Genomic DNA, 15,085 nt, shown 5'->3' with positions numbered 1-15,085 from the left:
TTTCATCTGATACTTGGCAGCTTGGGTTTTTTCTACAGGATATGGCAGATACATATTCCATTTCTGAATTTTCTTGGAGATGTCCAAACTTTTGCTTCCTTGGGGACTGCCTGACACCCAGCTTATCAGCAAATTGGTGGGATAGCTTTCAGTCTTTCCCATGGAAGCTGTGCCATTATACATGAAATTTTTAGAGATGTGTTAATATTTAAGAGCAAGATGTGCTCCATAAGTTCTCAGTTTGATTCTTCAGACAGCATACACCACTGAGAGTGGAGGGGCCAGAGGGCTGTCTGCCAGTCACTTCTATTAAACTAATTTTACAAGAAGGAGGTGATTTTCCACCCAGGTGAGGACTTAGTTCCTAGACAATGGAATCATTCTGTCTCTGTCAAACAATTTTTTCAACCAGAACTAAAGTCTGGCATTGTAATATATTTTTTCCAGCTTAGTTTCAAAGCAATGGTCATTTAGATGACTTTGTAAAAGTCAGTATCACAATGCGGGTGTAAAAACATCAGTTTACAACTTGAAATAACTGAATTCTACTAAGGAAATCTACCAAAACTTTGCAATAAATTGCCACAAAGTTATAATAAGATGAGGGATGAATCCCTCAAGCGGAACTAGGAAAATGAAAACAGATGAAGAAGAAAATTAAGCTGATTTTCTACCAAGACTCAGTGCTGCTCACCAGTGCTCAAACACACATCTCTGTAAGCCTTAAAAAAAATCTTCAAGATTGTGAACATGCATAAGCAATATATCTGACTGTCTACATATAGAAATGCAAATCCATGTGCAAGGAGGGGTAATCAAAGACTTAAACTTTTTAATGTATTTTTCAGATGAAGAGAATTTCTGGTGGCCTCATGTTTTGAGTGCTAATGCCAATCATCTCTAGAAGTCCTGTCATGTACTTTAATATTTAAAACTCTGAAAACCCTTTCTTATATGATGATTTGCAGGCCAAGATCTCAGTACAAGTTTATCCTGAAATGAAATTTAGTTACCCTGATAAAACAGCTATGAAGTTCACAAATTCAGCTGACATTTTATAAAGAGCAAACTGAATAATGAAGATTTCAAGACACCAGATTATTGCAATTAGCAGCATGGAGGAGAATGGAAAACTCAGTCCAAAGTGAGCAGCACCTCTGTAATGCTTCACATCCTTGTATTTAAGCATATTATATGTCTTTATAGGATTAGAAACTAAACTTCAACTATGATCTACCATGCCAAGAGCTCTGTTTAGCATAGAGATTTTTAAATAGCACCCCTCTTATTAGAGAGGTAGAAACTAAGTCACTCCTCTAAAAGTAAGCCCAAGGTTTAATCACTCCTTGAAAGCCAATAGCAAAACTGAGTTAGTGAAGCTGTGAATTCATTGAATTACTGAATATTCTGAGTTGGAAGGGCACCTACAGTGTGCATCGAAACCCAACTCCTGGCCCTGCACAGGAACCATCTCCAAGAGTCACATCACATGCCTGAGAGCATTATTCAAACACTTCTTGAACTCTTATCAGGCTTGGTGCAGTGAGTACTTCCTTGGGGAGCTGTTCCAATGCCCAGCCACTCTCTGGGTGAAGAACCTTTTCCTGATATCCCACCTAAACCTGCACTGACACAGCTCCAGGCCCTTGGGTCCTGTCACTGGTCACCAGAGAGAAGAGCTCAGTGCCTGCTCCTCCTCTTCCTCTCACGAAGAAGTTGCAGACTGCAATGAGCTCTCCCTTCAGTGTCCTCTTCTCCAGGCTGAACAGACAAAGTGCCCTCAGCCACTCCTCATATGGCTTCTCCTCAAGGCCCCTCACTATCCTCATTGTCCTCCTTGGGATGCTCTCTAATAGTTTAATGTCTTTTTTCTGTTCTAGCACCCAAAATTGCCCCCAGCACTGGAGGTGAGGCTGCCCCAGTGCAGAGCAGAGCAGGGCAATCCCCTCCCTTGCCCAGCTGGCCATGCTGGGCCTGATGCCCCACAGGACAGGGCTGGCCCTCCTGGCCAGGGCACTGCTGACTCGTATTCACCTTGCCATTGACCAGGACCCCCAGGTCCCTTTCTGCAGCATTGCTTTCCAACCTCTTGCTCCCCAGTTTGTACATCCACCAACAGTTGCTCTGTTCCAGGTGCAGATTTGGTAATTTCTTCTTGTTAAACTTCATACAGTTGGTATCGCCCAGTCATCTAATTTATCAATGTCCCTTTGCAGGGCCTCCCTGCCTTCAAGGGAGTCAACAACTCCTCCTTTTGTGTCACCTGCAAACTGGATTAGTATCCTGCATCCAAGTCATTAATGAAGATGTTGAAGAGAGCTGGTCCCATCTATGCCCACAAAACAGTGTAGACTTTTCCCAAACATGTAACATCTAGAACAGTTATTTCAGCTCTCAAAAGCTGAAAAGTTGACTTCTGTAAGATAAACATTTCAATTGATCAGAATCCAGAAAAGCCAATATGGTGTATCTCCTGTCATTTGTCCTCTCGTGATTACAAGTTAAGGATCTGTGTCCATTCCTGAAGTAGGTTTGAAATAGAATTCAACCCCAAAAACTTGTACTGTTGCCACCCAGTTCTTAATGTGAGCAACCCCAGCATCTGTCATAGTTTTTTAACTTTGATGTACCTCAGAGAGTGACAGGGCAGCTTGACCTCTCTGCCATTCTTAAGTTTGACTGTGATCCCAAGACCAGATAGTCCCTCACATGAGGGATTTTCTCAGGAACAGAAGCCTGCCACACTTCTGCGAGAATAGTTCTCATTCATGGAGGAATTATGTTTGCTGCTGTCCTCTAAAAGTAATTTGAAAGGTCTGTTTGATTATTTTTAAACAAGAGCAATTTGAAGCAGAAGCTTCCTATTTGCAATCAGTCTTTGCAAGTGTGCCTAGGAGAGAAATCAGGAAGAGGATTCAATTGTTCTTCTCATTGCTTTGCCGAAAAATTCAAGACTCATTGCCTTGGTGAAGCAAACGATACTGAATATATCTATGTCTATTAAGTAGGGCAGTTTTTCAGAGTAGGAGAAATTTGGAAACTCTCCAATAATTATTCTAACATTTTCCCAAGTTTTTGTGCAGTGTTAAATTCCACTCTAGAGCCAAGCACATAAAATTGAGATGTCTGAATAGTCATTGACTAAGTTTATTTTGAGAGCTAGCACTAAATAAAATGTGTTTGAAACATTGTTTTAGCTAATTGAAGACATTTATGTACAATAATACATTTGAAAACAAAGAGTTTTGTGGGAGGGAATTGTCCCACTGAATACTTTTTCTTGCTAGGTGAAACTGCCTGCCACCAATACTACTAGGCCTGCCAGGATGCATTTGATAGTCTTCCTTATCAGCTTTTCCTCATGATCAAATAAAATAACCCCCTGACTGGAATGGCACTGGTGACCTAAATCCCAGTTCTAGTGAGAGTTGGTGAAACTGAGGGAAATGGATTGAAGAATGAGAGCTAGGTGTTTGCAAAGAGACATAGCCTAGCAGCTCAATATGCATTTTAAATATTTCCCATATTTCTTTATGGGGAATCATTTGAGGGTTGCTCATCCATATTCCAAGTGGAAAATAAAATGACAATAAACAGGACTGTTATATAACAAAATAAAAAAGAGTCTTGCTAGACTTTTTCAAAACAGAAATCTCAGCTTTTTCTCATGCATTATGCACTTTTAGTATCTTTTAGATCAATATTTTATATGTAGTGTAATAGCCCTCCTTTTTCTTTAAACAGAGTTGATTGGAGAAAGAAAGGCAGAAAGGTTTCACTGCTGTCTAACTGGTATTGATTTTGTAACTGCTGAATTTGGAGTAAAAGAGGCTCCAGTAAAGAAATGCATTTTTATTTCATGTGACATATATTCCCTAAGGAGAATACAGCAAAAAGAGGGCAAAGAAGGATTTGGGAAGCTAATTAACACCGATCATAAAAATCAAAGAAATCAAAGGGAGAGAATTTAGGAAGGCTGGCATGGCCACTTCAGAGGAAGGATCAACCATATCTCTCTTTCCTGACATATGATTCTCTGAGCTGCTTTTGAAAATCTCCAGTGACAGAGAGACTAAAATCTCCCTAGGTGATCAGTCCTCATGTTTACATAACCTTATAGTAAAAAAGATTCCAGAATCATAGAATATTCTGAGTTGTGCCTGAGTGTGTTGTCCAAATGCTTCTTGAACTCTCTCAGGCTGGTGCTGTGACCATTTCTCTGAGGAGCTTCCAGTTCCCAAACACCTTTGGGTGAAGAGCTTTTTCCTGAAATCCAACCTAAACCTCCCCTGACACAGCTTCAGGCCATTCCCTTGGGTCCTGCCACTGGACACCAGAGAGAAGAGATCAGTGCCTGCCTCTCCTCTTCCCCTCATGAGGAAGTTGTAGAACGTGATGAGAATTTAACTCAGTCTCCACCAAAACTGAACGGACCAAATGACCTCAGCCACTCCTCATATGGCTTCTCCTCGAGTCCCCTCACTATCCTTGTTTCTCTTCTTTGGCTATTCTCTAATGTCTTCTGTTGTGTCATCCAAAACTGCCCCAGCACTGGAGGTGAGGCTGCCCCAGTGCAGAGCACAGCAGGACAATCCCCTCCCTTGCCCGGCTGGCCATGCTGTGCCTGATGCATCCCAGGACACACTCAGCCCTCAATGACACGTAACCTAAATATCTGTGGCTTCAGTTCTTCCACTGTAGACTCTGACATATTTTCTACAGTTATGAATTGAGTTTTTTATTTTCTTGAGGTCCATTGTCTCTATTCCTCTTCCTTTATTTCCTGAGACAAGAATGCCATTGTTCAATGGTCAGTGCCACTTTTCCCTTCCTCCAGCTTTCACACCATCAATTCCCTGGTTTTGTAGTACACTGTAGAAGACTATTCTGTCAGCTTCCCATCTCCAGTTTATTTCAAGTACTAGATAGTCTGTGTTCTGCTGTATTAGCGGACATCTCCATTACACCCAGCTCTGATAGTTGTTCTGTTTGCTCTAACTAAACCTTTGTTCTTGATCTTTCTAGCTTGGTAGTCTAAAGTGTATTGAAAGACTAAGACACTGTGGGATACAGTCATATAATTAAATTTCTCTTCTCATCATTATTCAGACCATTTCAGTCAGTTTATTCTCTTTATCTGCTGAATACAGAACAAGTACAAATATCTTTTATAAAGAAAAACTCTTCAGATTTTTGTGGTTTATTCCTCTTGAGAGGTAATTTCCATATTAATAGTTTTAGCTGCATCAGTAATTTCACTGTTTATACCAGTAAAGTTGTAATTTTTATTATGCTTGGTACTTTTATTCCATGTAGCTTGTTCTCAATACATCTTCCATTGCAATGTAGGAAAAAAATATGGTCATCAAATATGTAATTTTAAGCCCTTATTTTGATATTGACAATGGATTTGGACCTCAGTTCTTGGGTCAAATGTGCACATGTGTCTCCATGTACCATTTAGGTACTTGGCAGGATAGTGAAAGGTAGGGAGATGCATATCACCTGCTTCAGTTTCTGTGAAAAATCACCTTTTCAAAATGCAAATAGTGCTGTTAGACCATACTCAAATATCATAATGGCAATAGCAGTTATAATAATGTTCCCCTGTACTCAGCACTGGTGAGGCCTCACCTGGAGTATTGTGTCCAGTTCTGGGCCCCTCACTTTAGGAGGGACGTTGAGATGCTTGAGCGTGTCCAGAGGAGGGCAACGAGGCTGGTGAGGGGCTTGGAGCACAAGCCGTATGAAGAACGACTGAGGGAGCTGGGGTTGTTCAGCCTGGAGAAAAGGAGACTCAGGGGGGACCTTATCACTCTCTTCAGCTTCCTGAAGGGTGGCTGTGGTGAGCTGGGGGTCAGTCTCTTTCTCCGGACAAAGCAGACAGAACAAGAGGGGACAGTCTCAAGCTGCGCCAAAGGAGATGCAAGCTAGAATTAAGGAGGAAGTATTTCACAGAAAGAGTGGTCAAATACTGGAATCATCTACCCAGGGAGGTGGTGGAGTCACCATCCCTCGATGTGTTTAAGGGAAGACTGGATGTGGCACTTGGTGCCATGATCTAGTTGAGGTATTAGAACATGGGTTGGACTTGATGATCTTAAAGGTCTCTTCCAGCCTAAAAATTCTGTGATTCTGTGATACGTTGAATTTCTAATTGATTAAAGTTCACCATTGTGGTTTAAAACAACCAAGTAGAATGTACTTTTGCTTGCTTGTAGCTTAGTCTTGCTTAGAGATTTTTCATTTGAAAGTGTGGATATTCAGCTCTGAGCCAATTTCCCATAATACAGCAAACCCTTACATCAATGAATCTTAAGAATTTACATGCATAAATCTTGAACTCCCGATTTAGGAGACCTACTGATCCCCTGGCTGCACTGAATACAAGAGGTATATTTACTTCTCAGAATGGTGAGGTCAGATGGACTGCATGCCTCTCTATAGTACAGGGAAGTACTTGAAAATACGTACTTGGAATCTATAGGCCCTTTGGATTTCAGTGGGATTTAGGCAAAGTTACCTTTGAAAATCACATTCTTAGTACGCAAACAGCATCATTGCCAATTTTCAGTACAAGATACCTTCTAAAAAGGTGGTATTGTGGTCACAAAGCATGCCAGATCCAGAATGTTCTTTGTCTTAGTATGCAGTGGCAGAAATAGTTTTTCTTGTTAGAAGACCAACTTTTTTATTAAAAACTTCTGATAAATATTGTTTTATTTAAAAATAGATAAGGAAAACCTAGAGAAAGTTTCCTATTCCATAGATTCCTCTGACAGGTTAGAAGTTCACTATGAACCAAACCAAGAAAATGAACAGATCTAACGAGGAATTTCATATCATATGTAAACCAAAATATTTCACATGTCTTATTCAGAGAGTTTCTGATTGGTTTTATTCAGTCTCTGAAAATCATTGCCAATATATCTTTTCACATTAATATTGGTTGAGAAAAATTGAAATGTCTTTGGAGGTTGCAGTTAATAAATGGAGGAGTTTCATCTCTATGAAAGAATAATTATTCTTCCAAGGAATTTAGGTATCCGGGGAAAGTGGTATACTTTGAGACCAATACTAATACTATTATGAGAACATTTGGATTTACTTTACCTATTCTAACTGTCTAAGATTCAAAAATTATTTGACAAACTAATAGAATGCTTAGTATGAGCTTGAAAATAAAATTCTGTCCCACAGTAATTTATGTGACTTTTATGATTTTATTTCATCTCAAATTAAGGGCTTTTTTGTTTTACTTACAGATCACTTCAGAAGATATTTCATTGATACTCATCTACATTGTTTTAACTTCCATCGTATGTTCTGTAATAAATCTTCAATGTCAGAATAATATCACTCAAAACTTTTAATTATATCAAAGTGTGAAAATTAGGAAAATTACTGATTGATCTTTAAATGTTTTTATTGCACGGAGTCAGCATTTTCAGATGGAAAATCATGCCTTTGCAAGATGTTTTGATATATTTTATTATTTTGACATGTTGTTATGGGGAAACCTTTTCTCTTATGGTGTTATAAAAATATTTCTGTGATCAAAATGCTAACTAATTATAGAGCCTGGTATACATACCAATATTCTGAAACTGCCTATTCTCCTTCTGAAGAGATATATCTTTTATATTCTTTAAACAATATTCACAGGGAATAGGAATCCACAAATAAAAAAAAAAGGTGTTACCTTTTTCTGAGGTTTTTTTGGTTGCTTGTTTGGCTGGTTTTGCTGTTTTGGGGGGTTTGTTTGTTTGTTTGTTTGTTTGTTGTTTTGTGTTATTTTTTTGAGGAATAGCTTTTACAGATCACCTTTGGTCCTAACAGTTGAGGTTCTTCCAGTGAGGAGCCAATCACAAAGAAAAAATCTATGCATGATCATGTTAAGAAATTTTTTATTGCTTTTTATCAGTTAATTTCAGAGCATGCTGAAGCGCTTCTCCAGGAAGGTGGAATTAAGTCAAGGGGTATAATGCCACTGAGCTTTGTGGAGCTGTGTGTTCTCATGCAGACCAGTACTCTTTTCACTATGCACTCCAACATAATCACACAATGAAATTTTGCACTGTCACAGGAGGATATTTTGATTTTCTTGTCTAATCTATTGTCATTCAATCTTTATGGAAAAACACCCAAAAGTGCAAGTGTTACCTCTCATTATTCTATAGAAAAGATATCTGGATCAAGACAGATTTAGCCCAGACAGACCAGACAGATGCAGTGTGTTATTTCTCAAAATGCATCTCATTATAGCATAATCTGTGCAGACAATACAAGTGGGAATGGATGGTGTTTCAGGACTGTATTTCAAACCTGTGTATAATTATGTGTGAATAAGTTTGATATGTAAAAGTATTGGAGCTGAAATGTCAGAAGCCTCAATTACTAGCACCTTCGGCAAGTTAAAGAGGTAGATAATGATATCTTGCCCTGGTATGAAGTCCAAAGAGGACCTTCTGCAGCTCTGAACCTGATGTGCTTTCAGCTCAGGAGCACAGTCATCCCCTCCCAGGTGTGCCTGCACAGCTCTCTATTGCACCACTGCTGCTTGGAGACACAGAGTTCCTACAGAGCTTTCAAGTTCTCAGAGGGAGGTTTGTCAGGCTTCCTCTACATGAACTTTGTTTGACCTGCCTGCATCTTTGACTTTATTTAGCCTTGACATCAATTCCTTTTAATGACCAGGTGTAAATGGCTAAATTGCATCACTTCCTTATCTTTCTATGATATCCCCTGACTTTTAGGTAGATAGCAGAAACAAAATGTCAATAAATTTTTCTCATAAAGTGAAATACTTATGGCCTTAACACAAGGATGTTTTGTAGAGAAACACAAGCCTGGAGAATTGGAGACAATGTGTGTGGTGCAGAGAAGTACAGACATGGGTTTATTAGAGATGGGACCCTATAAGGAGCTCAGTAATGGTAGTTAATGAAACTCAGACCTACAGCTGAAAAAAGAAGACATTAGGGATAAGAAAAAGTATAAAGAAATAGTATCTAACATGTAAAAGTGCAAAATTATGTAAATTAAAGAGTCACGGAAGAACAGAATCATTTAGATTGAAAAAGACCTCTGAGATCATGGAGTACAACCTTTGACTGATCACCACATTATCAAATAGAACCTGGCACTGGGTGCCACGTGCAGTCATTTCTTGAAGACCTCAAGTGATGGTGACTCTACCACCTCCCTGGGCAGTCCATTCCAGTGCTTGACAACCCTTTCATGAATAAATTTTTCCTAATGGCCAACCTGAACCTTCCCTGGTGCATCTTCAGGTTGTGTCCTCTTGTCCTGTTACTAGCTTCCTGGGAGAAGAGGCATCTTTTTTTTTTCTTCAAGGGAGAAAAAAATTATGAGTGTTCGTTACACTTTAAATATAGAAAGTGTAATATTTCAATTACACAGAAATATTGCCATTGCGGAGGTTTCTAACTCAATTTCTATGTGGTTTTTTTCCTGTGTGAATTATATCAACAATAATAATGATTCTTGAATTAGACTGTTAAGGCTTCATTTATATTAAGAATAAAATTTTGCCTTTAGGTGTGTTACTCTTTGCCCATGAACAAGGTTTTGAGCACAGCAGAAGGAGATGACTTTGGGGTCAGCATGTGTATTAGAGAATTATTTTTGCCATAGATTTCCAGGCTGTTTGCTTCTGATAGCGCATAAATCTGAGTTCACTGACACCCTGCAGCTCTGACTTGGTTTTTAGCTGTGATTTATCCCTCTAATATACTGGCAGAAATACTCCTTTTTTTTGAGTTTATTTTTATAGACATTTTTATAACCAATCCCTTTAATAATTCAGATCAATTGCTCATCCTCTTTCTAGGATGTTTCCAAAATAAGAAAAAAAAATAATTTACTGTAAACATGATTGAAGACAGGAACAGATTGCTGGCAGATATTTTGGAGTCACCCACCCTGGCGATATTCAAAAGCCAAATGGACATGGCCCTGCACAACTTGCTCTGCCTGAACTTATTCTAGACAGGAAGTGTTGGACAAGGTGACCTTCAGAGGTGTGTTCTTACCTCAGTTCTCTATGATTTTTTAAATTTAAGCAGATGCTACAAGGAATTCCACAGTAATCTGTCAGTATTCTGCTTCCTTGCTGACTATTTACACGCGATGTAAACGCAGTCCTTGGCTGAGCCATGCCAAATGGTTTTATTTCATTTCCCTGGGAAACAAGTTTTGCAAAGTATAAGACTGCTAACAGCCTCTGGCTTTGGTCAGAGTACAGATTACTCAGAACCTTGATGGTTACCCACAGCTCAAATTGGCAGATGACTGCATTCTTATTTTATCTGACATATGACCCTGGTCATGTAAGAAGTCTTTGTTGCTTTAAATACAATTATTAAGACTTATGCCATGAATTTTTTAGGAAAGAGCTAGTGAAAGAGGCACAGGAAATATCTTACTTAGGGAATTTGAGGGATTTTTATCAAGAGAAGTTATTAGGAACGGATAACACAGGTGTAAATAGTTCTGATGGAACTTGGGGCTTGACTAGGGAAACTCTACAGACCATTTCCTGCCTTTTTTGTAATTTGTCCATGCAGGGAAGCTGAAGTGTAGCCTGTGGCTATGTACCTGAGGGCAAAATATGTCAATTCTGTACAAGTGGAGTTTTATTTTCCTGCAGGACTCAGCTAGAGTCACTGACATAAGTAACAGTCATGTGAATAAATCTTCTCAGTTCTGCCATCAGCCATTGCTGACACAGTCCTAGCCTTACTGACAGGGATATAAAAAATAGCAAGTCCAGTGTGCAAGCAGTATAATATTTTGAATTATATTCTGTAGGAAAACGCTTAATTTTTTTCTTTTTTGAGGAATTTTGCACCTGTATAGCTGCTAGTGATTTAAGTAAGTGTTCGATTTCTGATCACAGTTTTCTTCCTACATACTTACAAGAAGAAATGATAAGAAGTCTGAATTATAAAGAGACAGGTTTAGGCTTTTCAGTAGTAGAAAAGTGTTCTTATCTCGAGGAGACTGGGCAGTGTCAGTCTTACAGGCCATTAGTGGAAGGAGACCTGGATGGCCTCTTCCACAGTGGATGACCAGCAATAGCTATAAGCAGAAAAAGTAGCAATGAACTTCTGATAGGAACCTTGGATTTAAGCAGGGGAAACAAAACTTAGCAGTCCTCCATTTCTGTTTTAGCCTGTATAACAGCAATAAGGAATCATGGCAGCATTGGTGTTGGGGTACTGTGAGAACTGGTGATCAGGGACTTGGGTTGCCTAAAGCTTCATTTCTTGTAACTGATGGCCATGTCTTTTGGATGGATATCATGAAGACATATGCTAACATGGGAATTGTCAAAATGTTAGAGAGCTGTTTGGACTTCTGTAAATATATGGATTGCCAACTGTTAGAAGAAAAGAAGTGAAAGCACATATTTTGGCTGTGGAATACTCTATGCCAGGAGCTCAGTGAACCAAAACTTAGAACTGGCTGTGGGAAACAGAGGAGTGGATTTATGGATGGTTGTTACATTTGTGTCCATGCTGAATACCCAGCAGCAAGCACATAAAAAGGTGGAGTATTCAAAATCAACTTGCCTGAGTCCTAAAAGCTTACTGAGGGAGGCCATGCAAGGGTAAGTTATGGAGGCTGTTCTTTCACATCATCTTCAGGAGCTATGCCAGCTTCTCCAAGGCAAAGTTCACACTATTTTTAAATGCCATCTAACTTTCATGTAGTCTGTGAAGAGGAAGAAATCCATTTGAAGTGTTAGTTCGTAGAGGGGTTTCTATTAGTATTCTCTCTGGAGAGGGCAACAATGGTCTTTAACAATGGGGGAATATAAAACTCAGCAAGACTGAACTGTTAAGTTAGAAGCCCAGAAGGCAGACAGTGTGAAAGCCCCACATTCCAGCTCCTAGGAAATACATCATTACCTTTTGATTGCCGTTTCTATTGACTGCTAGTGTGATATATATATCTTCTGTAATGTTAACAATAAGAGAGCAATAGCAGAAACAAACTATATATTTCACAGAGATACATCTCTGGCTCCTGGAATCTGTCATCCCCTGCTGTGTTAGGGCTTTGTCTGAAAACCTTTGGAGCCAGTGGACACACTCATGCTGTCTCCAGCAGGCTTCAGTCAGTCTTGTGAAATCCAGCACACCTTAGTATCTGTAAAAAAAGTACCTATTCAAAAGAGAAGCAATAAAGAAGCAGTTCTGTAGGAATGAGAGCTAATGAAGCTGGATTGCCCTTGAATTTGCTGTTTGTGAGTCGTGTCTGAAGCAACTCATAATTGTGGTATTTGGTCGTGTTTTCCCCTGTGTGTATCTTCTTGTGTTCTGCAAAGATGTGAAACTTCCTTTCATCTGAGCAGTTAAAAGTCAAAAAAGTACACTAATTTAGTTATTTTAAACACTCTTTGCCACATTTAAACAACACATTGGAGTGTGACGAGAGAGAGATACAGCAATCAAAGAAAACAGTACTGTGATCATGAGAGCCTCTTTTCTTAAAGAAACTGAGCTAAACTTTTTTGTCTCCCTTCCTTGCCATGGCAAATGCAATGCACTGGGTAAGGGCTGGGACAGTAGAAGCTATCCAAATCAGCATGAATGTTTTTAATAGCCTGCAAATGTGAGAGAAAAAACATGCTGGGTGAAATCCCTTCAGGTCAAGGGATTATACTAGTTTATACTTTTTTTCTTACCCAGCCATGCCTGTTTTCTGCTAAATGATGTTTAAAACTAGATACAATTTTAAAAACATCTTCTGCTGTTGCTGCTTTGATTACCTTTATAGGTATTCCAATCTTAATATCTCCCAGTCTTTCTGTTCTCTTTTTCCTAGATGAAGACCCTTCCCTCATGGTTGCTGCAGGCTTGTAATAGTTCAAAGTTTTGAATTCACTAGGTTAGTATAGTTCAAAACCTTTGCAGGTGCCAACAATGACTATTTAGATTTAAACAATAAAAGCATCCCAGAAAAAACCTTCAAGCTTCAATACAACTTAAAGTAAGAAATTAATGATAGTCCCATAGCAATAAATATTCATTTGTGGATAAAGTGTTAACTGAGCTATCCAGAAATGTGCAATAATCACATAAACATAACACATTAGTTAACCAGGCATTAATTTCCACCTGTTCTCCATTCATAGTCTCCCTTCAGACCAGGTCAAATGTGTGGCTTACCACCCAGCATAGTGGTCATGAAATGATGTTTTATCCTAAGGAGAAAAACGAGTTTGAGTAATTGGAATTCCTCTGTCTCCATTCCCCTGCCCCCCACCCTTTTGCCCTTCTATTTTCTAAGAAGCTTCAACTTGAGCACATCCTAAAAACTCTTCTTGGCTTATAGTTGCATGAATGTAATGAATACTAAAAAATCCCTTTCTTAATTAAAAAAGACAATCATAAAGCGGGCAAAAAGCATTTTTATACTGGAGGTGAATGACTAAACCTCTTTACACTGGCATGATCCACGTGTTACCTAAGATTATAATATTTCAGATATTTTCATGTTAGCTCATCTCCCCAGCCCTAAAACATGAATGATCCATCAGGATCAAAAAGGACTAACCAACATCTTCTGGGAAAAATAAACTTCCCTTGGGTAGTGTTTGATCAGGATCTAAAGACTCATGCTTGGGGAGCATAAGTATTTTCTAAACAGTAAATGTGAAATTTCTGTGATCCTAAGTCTTCTACCTACCAGCTCACCCTCCTCCAGAATCAGAAGTGAAATTACTTTGTCTGCTCTGGTATTATGGAAAGGGAAAGCATCCAGAGAGATTTCTCCTCTCAAAAGATATGGTGTAAGTTGAAGAAGGTCTTGGTGCTAAATATCGCTGCAAATTCAGAGATGTGGAAGCTGATCCAATTTCTCTCACGAGTATTTTGGATCTTTTCTGTTTCCTAGACATTTACCATATGTTATCTTGTGTAAATTTGCTTGAGATACATTCAATTTGGAGCTGAGCTTCAAAGCCAGTAGATGCCTGCCTTTTGTGACAACATATCAGCTGTGTTCTCCTAATGTCTTCAAATATTATATAAGGAAAAATTTATAATACCTTTGATGTCCTGAATAAACTCTAGCCAAAACTCTCTTGCACCTTGACTTGCCTCTTCAAGTCACACCCTCAAGCCCTCTGCTTCTACCCACATAGTATCTATAGGCAAATTTCATAATCTTTTATTTAGGTATCTCTGACTGGCATTACCTTGTGTGGGGCAGACTTCTTTGAAGCAGTTAGATCCAGCTGCTGGATAAAATTATACATAGGAAAGTAAAGCATCATTATTCTTTTCCAGTAATAATAAAAAATGAATGCTGGAAACCAGAAAGGACCTCTCATGGTGTGTTTTTAGAAGATGGTGATGCAGAGCCATAAGCCATATGTCCTAGTGACAAGGATGCCCTCAAGGTTTACACTGAGTTTTTCAAAGAGGCAGTTTACACCATGATTAAAATAGCCTGTTTGCCTGGAACATCCATTTAGGCAAGGCAATATCTATTTCTGTCTCTGAAAGTGATTTCTAGCATGGGCCTTTTGTAATTTCTATTAATATTACAGAATGGAGAAGATTGATGCTGATTCACTCACTAGCTCAGTTAATTTTTCTTCAAGTATGGATTCCTATTAGGAATGTATCCATGTAATGTAATAAAACTTGCTCGTTCTATTTGCAATCAGGTCTTAGTGCATATATATTTTCCAGTGTCTCCCCTTTAATAATAACTGTCAGAAAAAATGGAGGACATAAATGAATACTGGTTGATTCACTGCCCCCCTGATAATTCTATCCATTGTGAATACAGAAAATACTGAAAGTTCAAGAATAATATTTACTGTGAAAGAAGAGCGCACTCATTGATATTGTAGGTTCCAGTTTTGCTTTCTAATATGTAGAAAAGTATAAGTAAGAAAGAAAAACCTAAATAAAGGCTCTTTTATTGCCTTATGGTTTTATTCCTATAAGCTCTGTCTCTTGCTTCCCATGCTGAATGCCATCTGTGTCCTCCAGTTGTTTAGATACTTTAATCTGATATTTTCTGTGATAAATAATAGATATTA

This window comes from Melozone crissalis, unplaced genomic scaffold, assembly GCF_028551555.1.
Source record: "Melozone crissalis strain CALT ecotype California unplaced genomic scaffold, PUWL_Pcris_2 ptg000008l_1, whole genome shotgun sequence".
In the NCBI taxonomy this organism is placed as follows: domain Eukaryota; kingdom Metazoa; phylum Chordata; class Aves; order Passeriformes; family Passerellidae; genus Melozone; species Melozone crissalis.
This window is presented reverse-complemented; position numbering follows the sequence as displayed.